The 20,115-nt window shown below is 44.4% G+C and overlaps 1 protein-coding gene across 1 annotated transcript in view; it reads left to right on the top strand.

The window, feature by feature from the left end:
* The first annotated feature begins 213 nt into the window (after nt 1-213).
* Nucleotides 214-20,115, top strand: part of fut8b (fucosyltransferase 8b (alpha (1,6) fucosyltransferase)) — an 87,038-nt gene continuing 67,136 nt past the window's right edge. The window contains exon 1 of the mRNA XM_046372286.1: nt 214-421. The gene's annotated coding sequence lies outside the window, so the exon portion shown is untranslated. The remainder of the gene's footprint in view (nt 422-20,115) is intronic.

Here is a 20,115-nt window from a genome sequence, read left to right on the forward strand (position 1 = left end):
AGAGCAAATTCATTTGTCTTTATTCGTGATGTTTATTTACGTGATGTAAAATTTATCAGTCAAAGTCAACTGCAACTAACTAACTAACTAACGAACAGACTGACTAAAGTCTAGCTGCTGATACAAGAAACATGACATTGTATCCGCAAGTTACTGTAGTTAGTGACTCCGCGGTATATTACTTTGAAAAGTCCTGCCCGGATATTGGTTTCCCCCCCTCTTAGGTTTGCGTTGACACCGGCCATCTAACACAGAGCAGCTCCGACTGCCGTATTCAGAGATTCCAGATCCCCCAGTTCCTGTTTCCGTCGCAGCCTTTCTACTCAGTTTTCTGGAGCAACAAATCTCGACAGCTGCCGCGACAGACCCAGCCTCCACAGGTCCGGTCGGATGCCGCTGGAAGCCGGTGTATCATGCCAAGGTAGGCGACAATAACCCCGCTGCATGGCGGAAATGTGGCAGTAACGGAGGCAGTGCTCAGCCCATAGATTCACCCGCTACATCCCGGCCTGTTGACTGCGTCGCTGCTGAGATCACGGTGACCAAATAGCGGTCACGGTGGGTAGGAATTTCTAGTTCCGTTATGTGAACGCCGTTACTCAGACATTTTTTGCCGCTTTTCAGTGGAGTGTTTTGTTGATACTTAAGTTACGTTACATCCCCAGAAACCGGCCCGATGTTCGTATTTGTTGGTTATTCGTGTTTGGAGAAGAAGCAAGTGAGGATGTTCAAAACAATTCACAGGGTATCCGCGTTAAGGACCGCGGAGGTTAACACGAAATCTCTTGTTTTAATACCGCAGCATTACCTGCACTGAGCCGTGTGAATGAACGAGTGTTAACGTGATTTGATTCGGCAGCCTTATTAAAGGCTAAAAGCATCAACAGTGCTAGAGGCGCGTAGCCTATAAGCTAGCAGTCTGTCTGTGTCCGTTTGTTTTCTGCTTGCCGTGGGCATATTAAATGAGTTCTCGCCGTAGATGAGAGCGAAGTGCACATGACTTCGCATTGGTAATTTGAACATTGAGACCCATGACATGGAGGGTTGTTGGACACTTGTGTGCATCCTTCAGTGTCTTCCCCGCTACTGAGTGTGGCGAGCAGACAAAGCGGCTGCCTGTGTTTCAGCCTCAGTGCACCGCTGCTAGTGTCAGGTATTGCTTTGTAATTATCACCCCGGCCAGGCGTGCGTTTGTTTTCAGTATCTGGAGGTGTGGTTAATCTGTAATAAGGCCTTCTGATGTGTGTGTGATTATGAAATAAAACGGCTCAGCTTAGTCCATTCCTCATCACACCAGGACAGTCAGGGGGAACCAGCAGGGTGATTTCTGCTTCCCATCCCCTCCTCCCCCCTCACTCTCTCTCTGTTTCTCTTTCTCTCGCACACACACTCACACTCACACACATGTACACACTTTACACAGCTGACGATAACATAGATGGCAGCACCCACATATACAGACAGCGTATGTGTTTCTGTGTTCAGTGTAGCTCATCTGATGGAGTCTGGCATCAGTGCTGGTAAGACTAGAGGTTCAGTTTCCAACAGGGCCACCCATTAGAAGACGTATGCCTTCATAGTGATGTACCACCAAATGACTTGAGGGGAATGTGCAGCTCACTGAATGGATGGGTGTAATATTGTCATTATCTCAGGGCTGAAGCTTAAGTCAAAGCATATCAAGGAACAGTATACTGCAAGGCTGCCCTTTAATCTGATTCAATATGACAGATTCAGTGGAAAAGATAAGTGCAATATCTTGCTTTTGAATGAAATCGATTTGCGATATGGATGACGTAAGCTAACCCCCCCCACACCCCTTTGGCTGTAGTACTTCATATCACTTAATGTCTGCAGCTGGTATTACAAGACATTTTTCATCTCTGTGAAGCACTGTGTGATTTTTCTTTCTTTGATAGCATATTGTCTGACAATAAATGATTATCCCATTGTGTTGTATTGTGCGTAACTGTCCACAAGTTTTGATCAGTTTGCAGCCAATATCCATTGTGTTCTTGTTTGAATTGCAGTTGATGACTAAGGAGAAACTCAACACTTACGGACAACTAATGCATCATTAATGTTATCTAATAAAGTCAGCCTTGGTAAATGGAAGCAGACTGATTGAGTTAGTCGCCTTAACCCATTCATGAATAAGTAAACAGTCATATATATTGCGGTGACAGCAGTCTATGCCATAGCAGGGGATGTCTGTCTTGGATTCCACTGGGGATGAATGTGTTGCTTCAGATAGATGCCTGTATGAGTTTTAATTGTTTTAAACTGTCAGGAGCCAGTAATTTTACAAGAGGCATAATGACTCATGCTTTGGCAACAAATTTCTGTGATCTGAGCTTTACCATTTTGTAATGAATAGGAATGGTGATGGGTGGACCCATTCATATCAGCCAAGTGCAAATAAGTGCAGTCCATAACAGGATGAGTAATTTTTGATTAAGCTCGTAAATTGAATAGCAGTGATTACACTCAATCTAACCCTTGAAATTTACTTGGCAGGTAAAATGTTTTTTGAAGGTTGAGTTGTTTCTGCACATTGAGTTGATTGCTTCAGACAAATGTTGCATTTTCTACCATGTTGTTACTGCAACACATGATACTGCATCTATAATACAGGAGAATGTGCTTTCTAGAGCAGCCCCCCCCAACACACACACACACACACACACACACACACACACACACACACACACTTTAGCTCTTCCCTTTACTTCACTTCCCTCCCTCTCGCTTTCTGTCTGTGCCCTTTGTGCTTGTACCTTCCATGCCTCCTGCCACTGTCTGTCTTCATTTTTGACTAATGAGTTCATTAAACATATTAGTGTTGCTCTGCCAAAGAGGTTAGATGTGGTGTGGTGAGCAAAAATGGGCGGTGACTCCTTTCATAGTTTTATCTGTATTTAACACCGTGCACATTTGTCACGTGGCAAGCATTTCTCTGTTTGGTTTAGCACAGCAAGCCACTGCCAAGTGGAATTTTGTTTAAAATAGCAGCTGGATTTGTTTTTCCTTTCACTTCGTGTCTGCAATACCAGTCTGTCACCTGCACAGCAAGTGCCTCTGTTTGCATGAAAAGCCATTCTAATTTCAAGCATCACAGTGTTTTGGCGCACTGTACAGTGTGTGTATAATGCTTGATACTGGCTTCAACGTGCTGTTTATACATCTCCTTTTTTGCTCACGGTTGTCCCAGATATACCCTTTTTTTCCTGAAACGTCAGACAGTTGAGAAGAGAAGGCTGAACTGAACTATGGAGGAAACAAACAACACATTTTGAAGATATGTTCTCAGTTTTGGGGCTTCATGCTACAAACACAAAGAACAGTGAAGTGAAGAGGCCATGCAAGACATGGCAATGTGTGTAGCGAGTTGCAGTAACAATGCTACCAAAAGAGGAAGGCTCCTCTGGAAGCATTGTTTTGTTTGTATTGTTAATCCATGTGCAGGGTATTTTTGTTCCCCAGTTCCAGACAATGTACTGTGAATACACCAGAAGCCACTGAAAAGCAGCTTTTGGCTTTGTTTTTCCTGCTTTGAGGAAGGGAAAGACAGAAATACACATGCGTTACATATGGATACTTGGTCACACACTCATTGGAGTCTTATTATTAAAGCCTTGGTCTGTCATGATGAGAAAAATAAAGTAGAACTGGTAAATAATGATTCAGTGAGCAAGTGCATCTCCACTGTTGACATTTGTCTGGCATTTTTCACATGAGACTTAAACATTTAGTGTCCATCTTCTGTCTCCTCTACAGTCTGTGTTTTTAAGACACCGGTAAAGAGATAAGAAAATAAACACATCAGAGACTTTGTGGAAAGTCTCTGGGATGTCTTGTACGTTAACCAACTGCATGTCATGTGCGGGAACATACTTGTAGTATCTAATTTCTTGCAAGCTTTCTGAATGCAGCCTTTCTAAAGGGCAAGCTCTGTAGGAAAGAGGCCTTTCTGCCATCACTCTTCTCGTGCTCTCATCCTACTGGAGGGCCATTATTATCTGTATTGTAAGACGGAGTGTCTGTCTAGAGATTGTATGGGCCAATCGCAGGGCGAGTGTGGGGCGGGTTTCCATGGAGAAAATCGGGCTGGGTTGTGAGGCTGCTGAAGCTCAGCTTCTTGGCTGAGATCTTGGCTGATAGTGTTCTCCGGCAGCAGGGAAAAAAGCCCCAGCAGGCCTTCCCTGTTGTCTGCCTGTCTAAATGTCTCGCTGCTTGTCTACCTGTCTCACTCAGCTGAATGTCTAAAGACAGGGTGGAAGAATAGGAATTCAGCCAGACAGGCACAATAGGAGCTCGGCCCAATAGCCATGTGGCATCAGATTGGATTTGTGTGGGGACTGGATCCACACATAATGCCTTAGCCATAGCTGTCTTGGATGTGTGAATGTGTGTTGGAGGGGTAGACCAATCAGAGATCCTGACCTGGACTCCCCTTTGAAGAGTGTGCCGCTCCAGCTCTGTTTGACCCTGCAGGGAGGTATGCAGCCTGCAGTGTGCTTACATCAGAAAGGATGTGTATTTGTGAGTGTGTGCACATTCACTTATGTGTTTTTACTTTTGCTGTAACTCGGCGAGTTATTGCTGCAGCAGCCTGAGCAGGGAAGTGGGTCTTACGACATTTCTTCCCGGCTCATTGGAGCCGTCCAGAAATGGGCATGTACCCATCCACGTGCAGCGCTTAAGTTCTCTCCTTCTCTCCTTCCTTTTTTCTGCATTTGCATCTATTTGTGTCTGTGTATATACCCATATATGGATTTGTCTCTATCTGTGCATTTATTCTAGTTTTCTTTAACCATATCTCATGTGAATACGAGAACAAGAAGAATGCAGTGAAGTTTTTGGCGCATCCTCTGCATGAGGAACTGAATTCACATGGGTATGACACACACTGAGAATTTTTAGCTCATCAGAAGATATGGAGAGACTCACTGTGGGACACAAACAGCCCCCCTCTCCCTGCCAACCATCCAGCTTCCCACAACATCCACTGATGCTCAGTGCCCATGGCCCATCAAACAGCCTTGTCAGCTTCTCTGAGTCCACAGATCAGGCCAGGATCAGAGCAAGCATAGAGGGGCTGGAGGGATTCACGGATGCTGCTAAAAATTTGTGCCCATCTGAGAAAATACAGCACGGTCCGGGTCTTATGGACCCCTGCAGTGTCAAACTTGAAGCAGGATCCAAACCTACTTTGGCCACTAAAGGGATCTTTCTATCATGGGAGGCCTCCTGAAAATGCAGTCCCTACTAGTGACATCTTCGGATGGGTGGCACTGAGATTTGAAGTGTAGGAGAGGCAGATGGGTACGAAGGGGAAATTAGGAGAGAAGAGAGAGTTAGTAATTGGGACAGCTGCGCAGCTTGAGGCGTAAGCAGTCGGTTCACCCACCTCACTCCCACCCCTCCACCCCTCACTCTCCCCAGCCCAGAAAATAAAAAAGAGCGCCAGAGAGCCAGATGCTGGCCATTAGGATCACAGTGACAATAGCCCAAATTCACTCTGCAGCCAGAATGCACAAGCCCACAAAGGCACACACATACGAATAGAGAAGAAGAGTATGAGCTCATTTGACAGAATGGGTGCATTTCCCACACTTGGGTAGAAAGGTTGTGTGACAGGCCAGCCTCTGCAAGGGGGTTTGTAGATATTATTCTGTTTTCAACAGGAAGCCCAAATTCCCAGCAGCCACTCAGCCTCTGTCCACACACACAAGGTCTATTCAATGGCCTCCATTTAGCCAGTGGTATCTGATCCAGTACTGGCCAGTATTGGGCATCCTGTATGTGACCTCTACACGGGTCCAGAGAGAGTTCATCCCCAGGCCCCTGCAAAGTGGGACCTGGATCATGATGAAAGCCCTGTATTATCTTCCTCAGAGGCGGGTGGCTATTTGTGTCACTGGTGCCAGTCCTGCGTGCTGGAGGGGTTGTTTGCCATGGTGAAGCAGTGTTTGTGGATTTTTGCTGTTACACTATTGATCCCCAAGCAGTAAATTCATCTGTGTGACCTCTATTGAGAGGTCACAATGTTGGGTCAGCTGCACTGCATAGTCCTCGTAGCTGGGTTTCGGCGTTTCGCTAAGCACCAAGCCTTTGAATGGCTATGCCAAGTTCACAGGAGGTGGGGTGGTTAATGTGCATGTGTCCGTCTCCATGTCTATCAGAGAGTTCATTGGAAGTGTGTATGGCATGTGCAGTGTGTGTCACAGATGGTTTGTGGTGTAGGGCGGCGGCTGAGAGGATTGCGAGGGATCGTAGAGGATTGGCCTGATTGGATTTCCTTTGCAGGAGTCCTGTCACCTGGCCCAGCGTGGCGCTCTGGAAGACAGCAAGGTAGCAATCAGACGGCAGTCACACTGTGAAGATACAGCAAAATTTGCATTCATGCACTGCAGACACAAACATCCAGTGTGTGGAATATAAAGATAAACTTCACTATAGTCAAATCATGTTAACTTTATTTATATATCCCAAAATCACAGATCACAAATTTGGATCATTGTGCTTTATCCTTGTACCCTTGATGCATACATGGAGAAAAAAAAAATACTTCCAAACTCCTTAAGAGAAAGAGCAACAGAGAAGAGATTCCTCTTCCAGGATGAATAGATGGACGTGTGTACAGAATAGACCAACATAGTAAAATCACAGTGTGGACAATCATGAAAAAAATTATAGATAAATTGAGGTGTACATGCATGATGTATATGGAGCAGGAGGATGTCGAACAACTTCCAGGTGCCACCAACAGATAGGACCTGAGCCACATGACCTCCTCGTCACCATGGAGACCTGGAAAGCAGACAGACTACACAAAAAAACAAGAGGCAAAGCTCAAGCACACCCTTCAAAAGACAGAAGAAAGGTAACACAAAGGGAAAGAGAGACAATGACAGCATGCACACAAGGGAAAGAGGAGAGGCTGAATCTCCTGCAGGACGAAGAGCCAGATCCAAATCACCTGGAATGAGGTTCCAGGATGGCCGATAGTCAGACAAACACAGAGAAGCCTGAGTGAAAAGAGAGGACAAGGAGGAGAAAGTAGGAAAAGACTGCTTGCTCATTTGCTTGTAGGACAACAACAAAGTTTAGATTGACACAGAGGTTTTCATAGAGGTTTCTGTGTTCTTGTTGGCAGGACAAACATAGACTGTAGGTAGCAGGCTTAATTAAAAAGATTAATTGAGACTGAGAATGACCTGGAGGAAGGATAGAGCTATCAGGTGTGAGGCCCAAAGTAATAAAAGAATAAGCGAGTGAAAGTTATGGCCAAAAGATAAGTTTTAAGTTTAGATTTCATGGCACATTTTTTTCCACTGCTGTGTAGAAGGTGCCGTGTCATATTTTCCTCTTTTTGACTCCTGACTGTAAATTTACAATTTTCATATCCACCCCTCAGAAATAAACAAAAAGAATTTATTTTGAACCCTTTGATGATAGCGCTGGCAGACAGCCAGTTAAGTAGCCTCGAAAGACTGGGATGCAAGCAGTAAGAAGACATTTTGCATTCTGATGAAAGTGCATATTGCTACTAATCCAAAAGAAATCTCTGATATGCTTAGTAGATTTTTTCCCCCTACATGTACTGTAGGTCTGTAACTCACAGCTGAATAAAACAGCTTGTTCCATTGAGCTTGTCAGGCCTTGTCTCCGGGGGTTGTTGAAAAGCACTCTGGGAAATATAGGAAATCACTAACTGAAGTCAAATTAGAAGAGGAAGGCTGAAAGAAAGTGGGTCCAACAAAACAGTAATTATAACAATCACAGAATGACGCCTGGAAACGCATTGTTCATCTTATATTGATGGTTTTCAACAGTGTAAGGGTATCTGAGGGTGGATTATTCTTTTTTTTTTTTTTCTTTCCTCACAACTCTGCTATAGGGCTGAGATGGATTTAATCGAGGACATCAGCAAAGGATCAGTGTGATATTTTACAAAGAACTATTAGAATTCAAACCATTTAACTGTTAATGGTGCGTTAATTTGTAAGTATTACACATGAATGAATTCAGTTCCCAAAGCTAAAATGTTGTTTTGTTTTGCAGATTCAGCTTCATCACCATATGGATAATTTGGCTTTGGCTAGGCTAAGTTGGATGCACCCACTCATTAAATTCATATAGTGGTTTCTTTGGTGGACAGTTCTTGAGTTTCTAATTTTGTTCGATGATTGCCGACCCCTCAAATTGGCAGAAACATCTGTATGCTCACTGCACAAATGGAGGAGTCACAGAAGTGTTCACATTACCCTGTGATACTGGCAGTGATTTGACATTAATTCATACCTGTGCAATTTGCTCACCCAAGGACACAAGAGAGCCACAAAGTTAAATCTGCAGTGTGGACAAAACATCAGCATTATTATGACATATAGTGCAGCTGCAATACATTAGAAGAATAGATTCTTAGGTTAAATTAACTTAATAGATGTGACTTGAAACATATCCAGGAGCTTCCCGTTTGGATGATAGTCGGAATATCTCCCACCAGACCTCTCAGTGATGTCCAATTTCTCGTTGCTTAATGATATTTCTGGCTATTAAAGAGTTCTGTGTGCCAGAAAAATCTCATGCCCAATGTTTTCAGGTATTGATTGACTTATAAAATGAATTTATTATGCTCATGTTGCAGGCTTTGCATTATAGATATTGTATTCTCTCATACTGCAATGTCAATATCAATTTTCAGCCCTTGTACAAGGTACGTGACAGGTGTTTTTAGGTTGCAGGCAGCGGCAGTTCATATAAGTAATGTGCATGTCTTGTTAAAAGTAACATGTACTACTCTCAAGACACCACAAACCCCTTTTGCTGCCAGGGGATTTCCATCAGAAAGGGGCAAATTGATTTTTACTACATCACTTCACAAATAAATAATTGCAGAAGTGGGGTAAAAAACTGCTTATTGCTGTGTAAACAGTAACCATAATGTTGAGGGTGAGTTGAAAGCTGTGTGAAAATTTGACTGACTTGTTTGGCGAGATCCCAGAAACACATTTTTTAGTAATAGTTATCAAATTCATCAACATTAGCATTAATTAAGCAAAGCTAATTCATCTTCACAACCTGTAGCCACAACCTGAATTTGTGACGAGCAGTGAAATAAATTAAATGCTGTTTGATCTTGATTGTTTTGACATGCTGAAATAATCGCTGCAACTTATTGACTTTTACACCAGAATTTACATATACTACTTGATCCAAATGATGGAGGTCCTGATTCACAACTATGAGGTTAATGGGGTTTAAAATATTGATTTGATATGCATAAAAATTGTAACCTGGACTCCTAATCAGCACTTTTTTTACTTGGCATCCTGCTGCTGCTGCAAGCTTATTGAGCCCTCCTTCAGTATCTGTGAGAGTGACAGCAGTGGCATTCACCTATGGCAAAACCCATGGCAAACCAGCATGAGACCATTTGCATCTGACATGCCTGTCATGTAGCCCCAGGGGTGCTGCATCACAAGGTGTCACTGCCCATCCCACTTCTTTTTTTCATGTTGTCGTGGTCGACTCTCCACCGCCACCCCACTGCTCCTTAGTGCCAGTGGCATCAATGCAGAGAGGGCTTTAAAGGGCCCACTTGGCAGAGCCATTCTTCAGCTTTAGCTGTGGTCTGGGAGAGCAATAACAACATGCCAGTCAGATATAAGAGTCCCTAATAGGACTCAATGAGATGACACAGCAGTCCAAGGTCTATTATGCTTTTGGAGCTGTGGGACAGATGGGGAGAGGAAAGGGAGGGAGAAAGTAAGACTAAGTGACTGACCACATACCAGCGTGATGAAACATCCCTCATGGAGGCAGCAGGAAACAGTCGCTGAGCACCGGATGGACAGGATGGAGGTAGTCTGAACCAGTGGGATGCATTCTGTCTATCGGTGACCTAGAGCTAGTTTTGACGAGGATTGAGGAGACACTCATGCAGTGCCAGCCACACTACCAGGTTTTCAGATCTGTCAAATAGCTGTGTGACAAGCTGCTCCAGAAACAGAAAACAGCCTCCTCTAGCCTGGTTTTTACTTCTCTTTGATCTTGTGACAACAGCAAAGAATTGAAGTTGGCACATCAACTCAGCGAAGAGCTTTAAACACACGGCGAGGGCTTTGCCTCCTCACTTTGATTTGTGGAGTAAATGAAGGATTATTATAGATGAATCCAGTGTTATGGTTGTCCTCCAACTCTTGATGTTTAAACAAAAACTTAAACAGTGCAACCACCTGAACTGCTCCGCTGTCACATCAGAGGATGAAAGAGGCGAGCTGCAACCATGTTTGGCATACTCATAATTATTCCACTTGCACAGCATAGAGAACATGTTATTGAGAGTCATAATAGTACCCTACAGCTGATGTAGATTAACGTACTCCCTCTGTATTTAGGGGCTAATTACATGTTCACTATTGAAGTACTTGTCACAGTGAGTGGGGGAGTCTTTACGGCAATGGAGAGGGTCCCGCCAGGCCGAGGTCAAGCTGAGGGTCAAGCTTCATCTGTAAGTTTGCCCTTCTATCTGAAATCTGACCCATCCACTCGGTTGAAATAACAAATCGCCTTCCGAGCTCTTTTTCTCGTCCATAGTGGCATCAATGGCCTCACTCGGTCTTTGCTCTCCTCTGGCAATCGGTGCCCTAATTGAGGCACTCTTGAGCCATGTTTATCACCGTGGCAACGTTGCCCCGCAGATAATCATTGTCTTGTGGATTAACATAACAACAGAGGAGAGGCTTTGCTTTAATCCCACTAACACTGGACGAAGCTCCTTTGTGTCGGCTCGCCTGCCTGGCTTGTCTTAACTGGGATTAGAAGCATGGGCTGTTAGCGCCCACCAGGCCTCCACATTGCGCTTACGCCCCTGCCCTCATATTTGAGTGAGCCCTCTCCGTGCCCTTGGATTTCTCTTAAAGACAAAGCCATATATTCATGATTTTTGACCTTGTATTCTTAACCCTACCTGAATGTTAACTTTAGAACTCTGTTTCAAAACTTGATAAGAGAAGTTTACCATTAGCTACACATGTCCATTGACTAAAAGCCACCACAACGAACGTATCTTCCTAGGGGTTACACTCTGGCCTTCTCTCAAAGAGCTAAAGTTAACAAGGCTATCTTTTCATAGCTGAAATCAAGTTTCAGCAAGTTTCAAGTTCAGCATTCATGTTTGTTCAAGCAGCTTGTACAGCATGCGCTATACCAAATAGTTTCACCGTTCGTTATCTACCTGGTTCCGGCTTCCTTTACCAGAAAGTTTTGTCCTTGAATGTGTGCATGAACCCTGAAACCCTACTGAAGTTGATTGTGCGTGCAAGCACAGGGTTCACTATACTTCAAACAAACTAATTCATACAAGGTGTCATGCCTGGTGTTTTTTGCTTATGCTTTGTCTTTTGATTTCTGTCCATGTGCCATGTTCCATGTTTGTCTTGTGCTTCCATGTATTATGTTCAAGGTTTTTGTCATGTCCTGTTTTATTTTGAAAGTGTCTCTTCCCCTGTGTGCCCTGTTTTCATGTAGCTTTGCTTTTAGTTTTCCTGATTACTTTCTCCCTCCTGATGTGTGTCACCTGTGTCTCGTTGTCATGTCTATTTAGTCCTTGTCTTCCCAGTCACCTTGTTCTGAGCTGTGTTTTTTCCTCCATGTCATGCCAGGATCTGCATTTTTTCCCCATGCCATGCCAGGACTGTTTTGTTGTTTTTGCCTTGCCTTGCCATGCCATGCCATGCCTAGTTTCTTGCCACAGTAAGTGTGTTTTTTGAGTTTAGTTTTGTTTAATAAAAGACCATTGTTTTTGGACCTCCACGCCTGCCTGCCTGCTCCTTTTAGACTCTGCATCGGGGTTCAGAAAATTTCTGCGTTAGCGACTCGACCAATCCTGACAGAACGCTCTGACCACGATGAACCCCGTAGAGTCTCCTTATGCGGGCACCGGACTGGCGGCCCGGCCTCCCAATTTGGTGGAACTGTGGGAGGAGCAGATGCGCCGCTTCAGGCCCCGGGGAGGCCTGCATCCAGCAACAGGCTCCCCGCTGCCGGGGCGGTGTCCGCGAATCGAGCCGCCAACCGTCGCGGAGATTGACGCCATATTCCAGACCCTGATGGAGCGACTGTCTGCCGTCTCCGCCCTCCTCGCCTCAGCTGATGGACCGCAGCCCACTGTTCCAGGTCTGGGTCCACCAGCACCCCAAGCAACGCCAGGGCACCCTGCTTCAGCTGATGGACCGCAGCCCACTGTTCCAGGTCTGGGTCCATCAGCACCCCAAGTTACACCAGGGCCCCGTGCTTCAGCTGATGGACCGCAGCCCACTGTTCCAGGTCTGGGTCCACCAGCACCCCAAGTTACACCAGGGCCCCGTGCTTCAGCTGATGGATCGCAGCCCACTGTTCCAGGTCTGGGTCCGCCAGCACCCCAAGCTACGCCGGGGCCCCGTGCTTCAGCTGATGGATCGCAGCCGTCTGTTCCAGTTCTGGGTCTGTCTGCCTTCACGCCACGTCTCGCCAAGTCTCCACGTCTCGTCAGGTCACCACGTCTTGCCGCCAAGTCTCCACGTCTCGTCAGGTCACCACGTCTTGCCGCCAAGTCTCCACGTCTCGTCAGGTCACCACGTCTCGCCGCCAAGTCTCCACGTCTCGTCAGGTCACCACGTCTCGCCGCCAAGTCTCCACGTCTCGTCAAGTCTCTACGTCAGGTCACCAAGTCTCCACGTCAGGTCGCCAAGTCTCCACGTCTCGTCAGGTCACCACGTCTTGCCGCCAAGTCTCCACGTCTCGTCAGGTCACCACGTCAGGTCGCCAAGTCTCAACATCTCGTCAGGTCACCACGTCTCGCCAAGTCTCCATGTCTCGTCAGGTCTCCACATCAGGTCGCCAAGTCTCCACGTCTCCTCAGGTCTTCACGCCTCATCAGGTCGCCACAGAGGCGGCTCATGGATCAGCCTTTGGTTCTGACCCAGCACTCAGGCAGACCGCCTGAGGCCTCATGTTGGGTCCTGGCCCAGCATTTGGGCAGACCCCCTGATGCATCAAGCCCCACCTGGGTGTTGACCCAGGGTCATCCGCCTGAGTTTTCAGGTCAGGTCCATGCCCTACACCCAGACTGAATCACTGACTTTGTTTTTGGTTTTGTTGCTCCTTGATTTTTCTCTCCTTCCTGGTCCCCCTCCACCCGCCCAGCCTGGTTATCTGTTTTTTCTGTTTAGGGACATCTGGGATCTGTCCCTTAAGGGGGGGGTTCTGTCATGCCTGGTGTTTTTTGCTTATGCTTTGTCTTTTGATTTCTGTCCATGTGCCATGTTCCATGTTTGTCTTGTGCTTCCATGTATTATGTTCAAGGTTTTTGTCATGTCCTGTTTTATTTTGAAAGTGTCTCTTCCCCTGTGTGCCCTGTTTTCATGTAGCTTTGCTTTTAGTTTTCCTGATTACTTTCTCCCTCCTGATGTGTGTCACCTGTGTCTCGTTGTCATGTCTATTTAGTCCTTGTCTTCCCAGTCACCTTGTTCTGAGCTGTGTTTTTTCCTCCATGTCATGCCAGGATCTGCATTTTTTCCCCATGCCATGCCAGGACTGTTTTGTTGTTTTTGCCTTGCCTTGCCATGCCATGCCATGCCTAGTTTCTTGCCACAGTAAGTGTGTTTTTTGAGTTTAGTTTTGTTTAATAAAAGACCATTGTTTTTGGACCTCCACGCCTGCCTGCCTGCTCCTTTTAGACTCTGCATCGGGGTTCAGAAAATTTCTGCGTTAGCGACTCGACCAATCCTGACACAAGGTGTCATCCTAACACGTCTTATGTCAAAAATGTTTATACCTATTCCGAATAGCCACAGTCAAAGGTGGGAGCAAAAAGCTTGATGTCATAGAGAAAGACACGGCAAGATGAATAGTTCCAATGGAGGCACATGTACTTTTTGACAGCCAGGAAGTCTCCAAGGCATTCATGGTGTTGCACCCGGTTGTACGAGTCTACACATAAAGTGACAGGGGTATTTCTATGGAGAATGGAAGAAGAGAGCTCGAGAGAGAAGTCCAAATCTTGCACACATTCTCCACTCCACACACCCGACCAATTGCTGCTTGAAGTGGGCATGTTATTCAGATTGTCACTTTTGGAAAGTTATTAAAATTTTGGAATGTGGTACCTTTTTAAATCAGGCTTTGGAAAGAAAAGGGGGGAGGAGGGGTTCATATGCTGCTTGATGTCACACTGATGCATAAATCTTTGTTGGAAATCATAAACTATTAGACATCCATTATTAATTAATCCATTATTAATTAAAATCATGACACATTGGACTGGCATGAAGAACTGCTTGGCTGGTGTTTATGAGAAGCGAGTCACAGTTGGTAGCAAGTGGGTTTGGTTGGCGGCAAGTGCTGGGAGAGGAGGCAGGCGTGCAGCAGAGGCATGCCGCGCTGTCTTATCCAGATCTGTCGGCACAGTGCAGTAGGGGCTCCATGGAAGCCTGGTGGTAGCCACTTGTCTCTTTCTGCTAGCTGGAGAGCATAGAGACGCCGGAGTGGGTGGTGGAGGTGGGGGCATGGGGTGGAGTGGAGGCAGCTGCTGACCCCGTAAACACACAAGATTAAGAGGAATAATAAAAAGGGGGTCTGTGCAATGCTTCACTAATATGCATGGTAATTTAAAGAAGCTCTGAAAAGAAATGTCAGTGATGTGTGGGTGGGCACATTTAATGTGTGCGTGTGAGAGCGAGAGAAAGAGCCACACATCAACAATCTCCACGGAGGATTCCTGTGGTAAAGCATTCTCAGCTTCTCAAGCAAACAAGTGGTGAGGCGTGCAAAAGGAATTTCAGGCCCTCTCAAAAAGATGACCACAGCATTGCAAGGGAGCTCCTTTGAAAGATTAGCAAAGTCAATGTGTTCTTACCACACACACACAAACTGCTTTGTCTCGTAGTTCATTTATTTTGCAGGATGGTGGTTTCACACTCTTTCATGTGGCTGACATTATCTAAGTATGCGTTCCTTTGCCAGGCTTCTTTCAGGCCTGATTTGCTGCATTTAAAGCTACCAGCCCACCAGCCAGCAGTGCTTTAATTCAGCTGAACTTGCAGTGTCATTTCTTGGCAAGGCTGTGGCAACATTGCATAGCCGGTAGCTCTGGATAACATTTCTCTTTGTATACAAGCGACTGTGACCCCATGTTTAAATCCTGTTTTTCTAACAAAACAATAATTTTCAAACCCAAGTAAGTAACAACACTGTGGGCATCTTGTGTTTGCCTCCAGTGTAGTGCTGCTTACAAGTGGGTTCGTGGTGGGGGAGCACGAGTGGTGTGAGGCAGGCTGCCGGAGCAGGTGACATCTGTGACCCAGCACAACAGCGGTGGATGCCGGACACATGCTCCTTCCTCAAAGGCTTCTGGCACCATTTCTGGCTCATTGAGCTCATGCCCACATGCAGGCCTCAAGCACACACACATTTGAAATACTTCATCCGAATGACTCCACTGTACATGAGGTTATCTTGAAACCACTACCATTCTGCATACCTTGAGGACTTGAAGTGCTGCAGAAATCATTTCCCCCCACATAGTCTTTTTGTCATTTACAGTGAGTTTTTTTCTTTCATTTTAGACTGTTGACCTACAGTCTACAAGCTGTTAACAGCTACTTTGCAAGCATGACGGACTGCCAAACATCAGGATCATTGGCTTACAGAAAATGACCTTCAGTTATATACAGCTAAGAGCTGATAGTAGGTCAGTTTTTCTTTTTCACACAGAAATCTAATGGAAAACCCATATCAGGAATAGCCACTGTGTTGTGCTGATTTAGCAGCACAAACACATACAGTTCATACTGTACCTACACGCGTGCATGTGCATGACTAAATTGAAACTTTCTCTAGCTTCACAAAGTGACAATCAAATGATTGATCTTGCTTGCTGATTTATAACCCCATTATATTTACCAAACCATTAGCTGCCTCATAATGGAACTGTTAATTAAAACAAAGGCCTTAGCCCCCTCCCCTCCCACTGAGTCCTGAACTCCACTCGCTGAGCTGGAGATCATTTTATACAATAAAAATCAGAAATATACAGTAAAGGGCAGACTATTAACTCTCCATTCATTTACCCTCCATTTCCATTTCCTAGGATGGTCCATTACACTGTAGTTTTAGATATCCAAAAGACTCCCCGCACAGTTTTTTTTCATTACAGGTATTACAATCTTGCAATCAGTCAAAATGTGTTATTGTTTAATTTTCTTTTAATGCAGCTCTACATGATTTACAATACAGTTTTACATCAGCTCTACTCCCTCCACATCGCCCATCCTTTCTACTCCCCTCTTCTCCCTGGAGGGAGTGCGTTTCTCCTGCTGGTCTCTCGTTGCATTCTGATAAAGCAGGCTCTCCCTCTGATGTCTCTTATCTCCTCTCATCTCCTGCAGTAAAGACAGCATCTTGTTTGTTTTATGCTTCCTGCCAGTTTTTCCTATTTTCCATTTGTTTTTTGTTTTTTTTCCACCCCTCCTAGGTGACGCCCAGTGCCTCGTCCCAGTATTGTGTGCAATGGATCAAAATTGTCAGAATAACTTAATGGTGTGCTGACCTGTCTCCTGACCCTCGCTGTTTATCAAATTCTACTTCGTCCACACCCTCCCGTTCTGCGAGAGGTATAGATTTGTTGCTCCATATCTGTGGCAGTGCAGTACTCTGCTTGCTTACTGCCGTTGACAGAGTGTGTGTGTCCAGTGCAGGATATGCTTGGCTGCATCAGGGTAATGCTGCTGGCTAGTTCAGATCCAGCAAACAAACAACATATATTATATTGGAGGCTGGGAGAGTGGTTGTATAGCCCAGGGGTCTCACTCTGTATGTCTTTGTATGCATTCTACTGTGTTTTTATACATGATTGTGTTAGTGTGCGCATTGACCTACGATGTGGGCAACACTGCAAGAAGCAATAGACCCAGACTGTGTCAGACCTGTTCCAACCATGCTTAGGGCAGCAGTGTAATAACAGCTAAGTTGAACTTGCCGGAAGTCGAAACGGTCAAACACGGCAGCGAGCAGATTTGTGTGCACTTACTGCAGCTTTGCATTTGTTGTGCACTCCGTGGCGGCAGTGGTGCACGGATACCGAGGAAACCGCAGCCCATTGGAACTGGAAAATAAACCTGAAATGACATGTTAAGTCGACAGAAAATTAAGCAACGATATGCTGGTTTTCTTTCACATTTTACTCACCAGACGATTAATGGAGAGAATAATCATCTGAAATCAGCAATGAAAACAATTGTTTGCTGCAGCCCTCAGTTTAATATGTTTGGGTTTTAAATGTTAGTGAGACAAAATAAGCCATTGTAAGACATCACCATGGGCTCTGGAAAATAAGTATTATTCACTATTTTTTGATTGAGAATGATAATAATCATTAGCTGGAGCCAAACTGAACACTGCTGAGTTTTCGGTCTCTTTTACAGCAACATAATTATACAAAAACCCTAAGAAAAACAGCAGCTCTTGTGAAATAGCAACGTGGGCAATTGAGGACGTGTTGGCATGATGAGTTTTTTTGGCCTTCAGCCTGGGCAATTAAACAATAGAGATATGTACCGGAGATAGACACTTTCTCAAAAGTTTGATAGTTTCTTGAAGACGGAAACTGCAGTGAAAGCACATAACATGGAGGACCTGGCTCATAAACAGCTTACTGAGTGGCATGCACACAGCCAGGTATTTAACAGGTTGTTCGGTCGCACTGTCTACTGTGTATGTGGCACAACAACAGAAAGAGTGTGGAGTGAATAAATGGTGCAGACAGCGAGGAAGTTGTTAATAAAAAAGGATAAGCCATCACAGCACTAAAACTTGAGGTCTAGCTATGCGAGAGCAGCTCTGCAGCACAAATGTGTTTTGGTTCAGGGTGAATCCACAGTTAGTTTGTCTGGTCGTATTAGTGCCAGTAATAACATGAATAAGTCAAAAATGTACAATTAACACAAATAGAGGTTTTCACACTCTTAATTTCAATAAAAAAGTAACCTTTTATTCATAAAACTAAAATGTTAAAAGAGAGAAGTGGTCAAATTCAAAATAGGGTGGTTACATTTAAAATAAAGAAGTTACATTTGACCTTTTTCCCTGCTTTTTATTAAAGCAGTTTATTATTATTATAAAATTGTACAAACAATCATAGTATTAAATTAAATTTATCAGCCGGATAAATTAAAGTATTTATCAAACAAATAAATACATGCAGGATAACTTTGCTGTAAAACTCAATGCTTGTGATTTAATTTTTGTAGTTTTTTACATTGACTATAAAGACTTTTCACACAAGTTATTTTTCTTTATAATGGAAAAACTGAGAGGGAGGATTTTAAAAAAAAAACACATTTTAGGAAGTTCTGATATCTGAAACAGAATAATTAGTTTTCAGATGCAGAGTATAAGGTGCCTTATCACCACCACACCTGATGCTACAGATACTGTCAGTGCAGCTCTGCTGTTTTGGTCCAGTGTCACCCTTTCATGCTGTGGCGAGCTGTTTGCAAGGGATTTGACTGGTCTCGCCAGCTGGCCTTACTGTCCACACTGTGGAGTCGAACCAATACAGAGCTGTGTTTTCCTTCACTAACCCTCACCCAAATGCCTCCTTCTGTCTGCAAGAAAGTTTACCATCTACGTCTGTCCTTTTGCTGTTCTCCTGTCACACTGACTGCCGACGGATGCGTACGGTTGTATTAAGAAGCCTTAATGGCGCATCCTGTTGATATTTGTATGTTGATATTCCTTGTACTAAATCCATCTCTCTCTCTCCACACACACACACACTGGCCTCAGCTCAGGTGTGTGTTTGAGGTGTCAGTCTGTTCTCTCTGTTAGGTCCTCAGCTCCCACCAGCCCTCCAGATGGCCATGGTGTCAGTGCCATACCTTTTGCACATATCCTCCAACCCCGTCCCACACCCCCTGCTCCCTCTAACAAAGTACGCAATTACAAAAAAAATGTCATCTTCCACAGAAGTCCTCATTAGCATTCATTAATTTTATGAATTTCCAGCCCAATTTAACGACCATCCAAGTTGCATGGAGAAGGGAATTACAGTAGGAAGAGGCCAAAACAAAACAACACTCCAAATAGCCGACAGCTGTCAGATGAAGGCGAAAACGATCCTTAAGGATATGAAATATGTCTGATATCCTGGTCTGTCAAAAACATGGTCCTTTAACATTTTCACATTTTAATGTTCATTTCTCTATTTGCTTTTTAATACAAAAAACTACAAGTTTTAAGGCTTGTTGACCAACTTCAACCACACAAAAGAGATATATTTATCTTTTTTAATGCATTTTTTATTATGACTTTTTTTTTTTTGAAAGAACTTAAAAGCATGGCAAAACAAACATAAATTTGAACAAAGCATTGTTGGTGGTGCGATATGAATACACCATTTTAAAATAAAAACCAGGAAGAATAATCAGCAGGTTCTGTGAAGGACCTACCAGACACTTATTTGTTTTATAAGAGAAAATGAAAAAGCTTTCACAAACTGCTCACAGATTGAATTGCTGTGGCGTTGGATCAGTCAGCAACAGAAAAAAAAAAAAATCAGACTTTTATTTCTCAAAACACAGCTCATTAAATTATTCAGTGAAAGTTTGCAAAGGATGTGCGCTCTTGTTCTGCGATGCCCTGTTTCACATTCATACAGCAGCTCAAAATCTCTTCGGGAGCTCTTCAGGAGAAGCACACGTTTGTTTGTTTCCACTGGAACAGATTGGACACGAGGGGAAGGGGTGGGGGTGGGCAGGTTTGTCCTCACCCAGGCTATCTCTGCTCACAGTATCATCTCTTTGACTTGTTGCTGATTTCCGTTTTTCAACTTTGATTCAGTCCACTTGCTCTCCTTGTAATTCGCTTCTCATCATCACGCCTTTCAGTCATTATTGCTGCGACGTTTCGCCATTCAAGGCTATTTCCCATTCGCTCTCGGTGCTCAGCAGCACCCGTTTTCATTAACGTGCTTCATTCACTCCGTGCTGTTCTCTATTAATGTATTCCTCTTTTCACCTCCCTTGTGAATTCCTCAGTACCATATATATAAACTCCCCATTTGTTGTC

The sequence above is a fragment of the Scatophagus argus genome, chromosome 19, assembly GCF_020382885.2.
Source record: "Scatophagus argus isolate fScaArg1 chromosome 19, fScaArg1.pri, whole genome shotgun sequence".
NCBI classification, from domain to species: domain Eukaryota; kingdom Metazoa; phylum Chordata; class Actinopteri; family Scatophagidae; genus Scatophagus; species Scatophagus argus.